Here is a 7341-nt window from a genome sequence, read left to right as displayed (position 1 = left end):
AGAGGAAAGGGGGCTTGCTGCGTCGGCGCGCACGATAGGGCCGCACGCCGTGCCCACCACGTCGGGCACCACGAGCAGGAAGCGCAAGACCGGCCTAGGGGGAGACAGCGGCGGCGGAGGGGAGGGGTAGGAAGCCGGAGGCAGACGTCGAGAGGGACACCCTAAATGCCATTGGTAGTATCACTTGTTGTACTGGTGGTCATTGATCTCAAAGTTGACCTCTGAGCGGTGGCCTTCCGCAAGCGTTGCAAACAACGAAGAACACTGAAGCACGTTGATGTCATTGTGAGAACCAGCCATGCCAAAAAAAGAGTGCCAAATTCAAAGATCATGTGAAGCCACTGCTTCTAGTATGATAGTGCAACCTTTCACATGCCCCTTGTACTACCCCTGCCAAGCAAATGGATTGTTCTCGGAAAGTCCTTTCTCAGCCTGAGCTCAAATGAGCATCGAATGAGCTCAAAAGTAGCATTTTCAGAGTATGGATTTTGCTTTTTTGTCACGCCTTCCACGAATGTGATCTGAAGATGAAATTATTCAAGCAGTTCGAACATTTGTCAAAGTTTACCACAAAAAAATTCAGATTTTTTTGAACATTTTTTAAATGTTTTTTGATTTTACTATTCACCCGAGCTCGAGTGTAGATACTACCAAGCATTCTTGGAAAGCCTTCATCTGCATTGATCGCCAACAACCGGGTTGTATCTGTGGCATTTGGCTCTAGTGGAGTCATCAATCAACGTCATGAAGTATCTCTTTCCACCTTTTGTCAACACGCCATTCATCTCACAAAGATCAGAATGTATAAGCTTTAGTGGCGCCAAGTCTCTTGCCTCTGCAGTCTTATGGGACTTGAGAGGTTGCTTAGCTTGCACACATACTTGGCACTTGGAGCCTTTGACAATAGAGATTTTTGGAATTAAATTCATATTGGCTAACCGCGTCATGCAACCAAAGTTAATATGACAGAGTTGTGAATGCCAAATATCAGACTCATTATTGTGGCAAACATTATTAATAACTTTAGTGCAAATATCTGACAAAGATAGACGGAACAAGCCTCCGCACTCATAGCCTTTTCCAACAAATTGTCCACACTTAGAAATTAAAACTTTATTGGATTCGAAAACCAACTTAAAACCATCTCGGCATAAACAGGAACCGCTAATGAGATTTTTATTGATGGACGGCACATGATGAACGTTCTTCAGACGCACAGTCTTTCCCGAAGTAAACTTCAGATCAACCGTACCAACACCTCGAACGATGGCATGTGACCCGTTCCCCATCAGCACTGGTGAAGTCCCTATTGCCTGGTAAGAAGAAAACATGGAGGCGTCAGCACAAACATGTACATTGGCACCGGTGTGTGACACCCCAAAATTTTGACCTTGTTTTAATGAATTAAAATTTTGCCAGGAATTAAAACTTTGAATTTTTGAGCTCCATTTTGTTTTTTTAATCATTTCTTCCCTGTTTTGATGAGTTTTTCCCAAAGAGAAAACTTTTCAAATATGTTATTGGACTTGTTTAACCTCTCAAGAAAAACTTTTCTTTTATCAGTATAACTAATTAAATAATTAAGTTGCTTGATCTTTACTTTCTTGAAAATGGTTTTTCAAGGTTAAATGGCCATATTTGAACTACAACCATTTGATAAATTCACTTAAAATTCCCACAAAAATTTGGAGATGTCATGTGATGTTATCAAATAACTTTTGTGCAAAAGCATCTTTATTTCATGAAATATTTTGAGCTCTACACCCTTTTTTCTTCTCTGGTCCAGTGGGCAATTTTGCACTACAACTCTTTTAAATAATTCTTTCTAGCCTCCACCAAAATTATGGGATGTTAGTAGTATCATATGATTCAACTTTATGCAAGAACCCAGTGATGTTATTTGAAAATTTTGAGTGAATCAACCTCATTTTCATTCTGGACCAACTTGATGGTTTGTACAGCAACCATATTTTTGCTTGCTCTTTGGCTCTTGATTCCTTTTCCTACTTGTAGCCCACCTTACCAAACCACTATGTCCAAGAGCATGCACCCTTTGGATCATTTCTGGTTCATGAAATGATGCCATTTATTTCCTGTCCAGAATTGAAGGTTGGTAAGACTTGCACTAACAAGTTTCTCCTTTTGCCAAACTAACCTTACCACTCTCTCTCGCATCTAAGGAGACACCGATCTGGAAAATTTGACCACTCCAAGACTTGCCTAATTGCCCTTGGCATTTTGTCAAACACCTTATGGGCATGATCTGTTTTGGCATGATTTTTGGTTTGCACTGTGAACCTGATCCCCTGACCAAACTAGCTTGTCCACTAATCTCCTTGCAAGCCAAAACCTAGACCTGCTAAACCCCAGCTCCAACCGAGCCATCTAGCATGCAATGGCATTCCGTCGAGCACCTTCCGTGCGTGCACTGGACGCGCCCAGAGCGCGTGTATTGCACGAACAGCGCCCGAGCCGACACGCTGGCCCCCTGGTTTTGGCCCGCTCTGCAGCGCCACGCCACGCGCTACCCTCCTCGCAGCAACGCGCCAAGCCGCCCTGGCAGCCAACAGCACCGCCGTCAGAGCTTTTGGCGGCACGCCGGCGTCGGCAGTGCGCCTCTGCCACGGGCAGCGCCGACCAAGCCTCTCCCGCTCGCCACCTGGCCCCTGGAGAAGTGCGAGCTCATCCGCAAGCGTGTCTGCTAGCCCTCGTCGCCGCCACGTCACCCTAGCTACAGAGAGGCGGTTCGCCAGAGAGCTTATCCACGGCCGCCGCGGAACCGCCTTGCCTCGCCTATTTAAGGAGCCCTGAGCTCGTCTCCGCACAAAGGTAGTCTCAAGCGGTCCCCAGGAAGCCCCCAGTGGCAGCCAATCGACCAGGGGAGGTCTCCTTCCCCATCTCCGGCAACCGCAGTCGCTGCCACTTCTCCGGCCATTCCGGCGCCACCAAGGCCTCCCCTCCCATTTCTCTTCACCAAGAACCTTCTCACCCTCCCGTGAACTCGTTCCCCTACTTGATTTTGATCAGGAACCACCATAGCCCCAAACTCACTTCGCCCCCGAAGCCATCTCCGCGGCGATGCTTGTCGCCGGCGACTCCGTCCATGTCGGCGACCATGGAGGGTACCCCCGAGTTCGTCTCGACCTCCTGAGCACGCCCATGCACTCAGATCACCGACAGACGCCGCCATTCGCCGGCGAGCCTCGCCGGAGCTCCGCCTCGGTTTGGTCAGGGGGAGACGACGCGCGCGTGGACTAGTCAAACTTGACCAGTGGGCCAGGCGGGCCCACTGTCAGTGACACACGCGCCGCCCACACTGGTTAAGTAGAGGCGTAAAGACACAAGTACGTCTCCTCTGTGCGAAAGCGTAATGCCATTCGAACCGTTTTCTTTTCTGGATTTTCTTTTAAAAACAGATTTGACCGGAACTTTGACTGGCTATAACTTTTTAATTATAACTCCAAATGAGTTGATTATTTTTCCTACCTTCCTCAAATTTGGTCTAGTTTATTTTAAGATTTATTTGAAAATTTTCCAAACAACTTTTTTGTACTGTTTTTGAAATGTGTGTTAATTCAAATATATTTAAAATAGGATTTTGGAGAGAGAGAAGAAACTTTCAAAAGTTTTGGAGAGCACCTCACCCCTCCACAACTTAAAGGCAAGCCTTCTGAACCCTGGCATAATGTTTTTGGTGTGTTATTTGACACGTTCATAACACCACCTTATTTCGGAGGACTTGTTATTTCATGTGACATGATCATTTGCATGGAAGCATATTAGTGATTTCCTTGCTGTTGGAAATAAATATAATTGTGATGGTAATCATCCTCATGTGCCTTGCATGCATGCCGGAAAGGAATCCGGGAAAGCCTCGGCCTTGGGTAGGCGTGAGCTTGTCGCCGGTCCCCGTCGGGACGGTTATGTCCGGTATGGCATGGTAAGGTATATTGAGTGGTGATTTTTGTTGGTTGAAATATATTTGTTATACATGTCATGCAGGGAACTTATAAACCTCCTGAGTCGACCGCAGATCGAGTCTTGTTCCAGTAACCCCCATACTTGCCTCGTACTACCACTCGTCCCTGCCGCGGGTAGGGTACGGTTCAGTAAGTCGTCAACCCCTTTCCAGCACACACCGTACAAAGAGGCCATGGTGGAAGATATCGGTTGTAGCCGGTAGGCAGGCCACCTGGTCCGGGGGCATGGGTGTTTCCGGTTGGGACCGAGAGGGGAGGCAACCCCTTAGAGCGCGTGATATAAATTTGATCCCATGCTACGCGATGTTGTAGCCTCCCCACTTAGAGTTTTGCTTAACAAGTGTCGTGGGTGATTCCAGACACCGATGAGTTAAGCTGGTGTGTGCAAGTTAGGCGTGTTTTCAACTAAAAGGCCGTAGACGTAATTAGTTCCGATGGACTAAAGGAATCCGTTACTCGTGGGTAAAGAGTACACCCTCTGAAGAGATATTAAACCTATTCAAATAGCCGTGTCCATGGTTAAGGATTACAGTCTGGGATGGGTCAAGTGTTGGTCTTAGTGTCGGTCTTCGGAGGTAAAATTGTTAAACCAAACTTGGATATCGACTGGTGACTTGTGAGGACCGTGATTATTATTTTGTGATGGACTAACCCGTTGCATTATTTGTATTATCGAGTATCTTTGGGATGGTTCTACCTCCTGGATATTCATTGTGATTATTTATTTTTAAGCCCTTTATGTGGTGTCGCTCAGACGCCCGACTGTGGCATTTCTTTTAAGCCCTTTATGTGGTGTCGCTTAGACGCCCGACTGTGGCATTTTTTAAGCCCTTTATGTGGTGTCGCTTAGACGCCCGACTGTGGCATTTCTTTTTAAGCCCTTTATGTGGTGTCGCTCAGACGCCCGACTGTGCCATTGCTTGTTATTTATTTACTTTGTAAGCCCTTTATGTGGTGTCGCACAAACGCCCGACTGTGGCATTTTATTCCCACTCCATTATTGCTTATTCATGTTGCATATAAATAACCTGCTTGCATGCATAAAAGATATTTTATTTGTGACTGACGATGTGATCATAGAATATTTCAGTGCATAATTATCAATTACATTATCCCAGTGTTCATAATGTTTGCGAGTACATTCAAAGTACTCACTGGCTTGTCCCTGGCTATTGTCTGGGCCAGATATTTGCATGGAGAGGAGCATTGCGGTAACAGCCCCGAAAACTAAGCAACGGTGATAGCAGCCTCACGAAGATAGGAGTTGACTTGGTCAGCTGTTCCTATGGGAAATGGAGTCCCATTGACACTGATCATTCACAAACCACTTCCGCCATCGACCACTAGAAACCCAATTGTTGTACTCACAGGCCAGAATGGTCTTGTACTACATATTTTGTATTTTTGCTTGGAATTTCTGTATCAAGTTGGTGCCTCATCAGCTAACAGTAATCCTGGGGCTGATGAGCACGACGGCCCTTTTTCTGGAAATCCATGTCCGGAAAATCCGGTCGTGACACGGTGTCAATTAACCAATCAGGGGATTGAAATACTAAAAGGATGGTAGGAAAAATACCGTACCCTGATTCTTTCATATCAGTATCACCGATGACAACATTAGCAGACTTGCCGCTCTTCTCATGTTCGCGCTTCTCAAAGCGGTTAGGACACTTCAGAGCCCAGTGATTAGGATCACCGTAGACATGGCAAAGTCCCTTCCCCTTCTTATGAGAATTCTTCTTGAAGTTGGTAGAATGTGATGGCTTGTTCTTTGTATCAAACTTGCCTTTGCCCTGAGTTTTGTTCTTATTGTTTTTGAACTTGTTGGGCTGGGAGTTCTTCTTCTGTACCATGTGGGCACTAGAACCTCCCTCAGCAACTCGAGCACGTGTGTCCTTTGCTCTCGCCTTCTCTTCAACATCAAGAGTACCAATGAGATCCGCAACGGAAAACTCCTGTCTCTTGTGTTTTAGGGAAGTAGCAAAATTGTTCCACGAAGGTGGAAGCTTGGCAATGATGCCTCCGGCAACAAATTTGTCTGGCAACACACACTTGAAGTACTCAAGTTCTTTTGCGAGTGACTATATCTCATGAGCCTGCTGTACAACAGGGCGCTCATCAGTCATCTTGTAGTCATAGAATTGCTCCATGATGTACAACTCGCTGCCGGCATCCGAGGCACCAAACTTGGCCTCGAGCGCAGCCCACATGTCCTTGCCATTGTCAAACGACATATACGAATCCACAATGGAGTCATCAAGAACACTCAGAAGAGCGCCTTTAAAGAGGGTATCGATCTTCTCAAAAGCTTCCAGTTGTGCTGGATTAAGATCGCCCTCAGGCTTGCCCTTGGTGGCATCATAGCAGCCCATGGTCTGAAACCAGTAGACTGCTCTCGTGTGCCACCTCTTATATTGCGCCCCCTTAAAGGCAGGCGGCTTCAGATGCGCAGCAAAACCACTCAGAGTAAATTGCCTATAATCAGGTTTTTGGATTGTTGGAAATATGAGCAAATTACTACGAGATTTAATCTGAATAAACAGAAGATAAATCATGACCACAGCAGCAGAGATTAAACTAATCATGCGCACTAGCATAGCAGATGAACATATCAAATCTAGGGCACATACTAAAAGCATGAATTCTACCACGATCTCGAACAGGAAGGATAGAATCACATACGGGGCAGCGGGTGCAGCACCGCCGGCGTTGACGTTGTCGCCCATGTCATCGAGGCCGAGGTTGTCGAGGTCGGGGAAGAAGTCGTCGTTCGCGAAGTCGTCGCTGCCAGCAGTCGCGCGAGTGTGCTCCCCAAAAACCTGATCGCCCCTCTCCCATACAGGATCACGAGAGGCAGGGTTCCGGAGGCCTGCTGTCCCTTCTCGTGGTGCACGCCGGAAGGAGGGATGGAGAAGACTTGCTTGGCGGCGCAATGATCTGGAACGGTGGTGAGAAACCATACGAAGCGGCGCCGGCTAGGGTAGACGTCTGCCTGACTATATAGTGCGGGTCGGGTACGTCGTGGGAGGAAACCCCACGTCCGAGTCGTCACGATATATAGGCAACGTGCATAGCTCTGTCCTCGGCTCGGCTCAATCCCTCAACCTGCGTCGCGTCGCGTCGCGTCGTGTCGTGACGAGGCGTGGCGTGGCGAGGAGAGCGAGGAGGAGGAGCGCGTGTGTAGGTCTCCTCTCCTCATGCTCATACAAGTGGTAGAAGAGCTCACCTTATAAAGAGGTGCAACTCTCTCTCAACTTCCGGGGTGGGACTAAACTTTAGCCTCACTCACTCCACTCACATGTGTGCATGAATGGGCCAAGAGTTTTTCAGAATTTTAGTTTGGCTTTGGGCCAAAGGCCTC

The sequence above is a fragment of the Triticum aestivum genome, chromosome 1A, assembly GCF_018294505.1.
Source record: "Triticum aestivum cultivar Chinese Spring chromosome 1A, IWGSC CS RefSeq v2.1, whole genome shotgun sequence".
Taxonomy (NCBI): domain Eukaryota; kingdom Viridiplantae; phylum Streptophyta; class Magnoliopsida; order Poales; family Poaceae; genus Triticum; species Triticum aestivum.
This window is presented reverse-complemented; position numbering follows the sequence as displayed.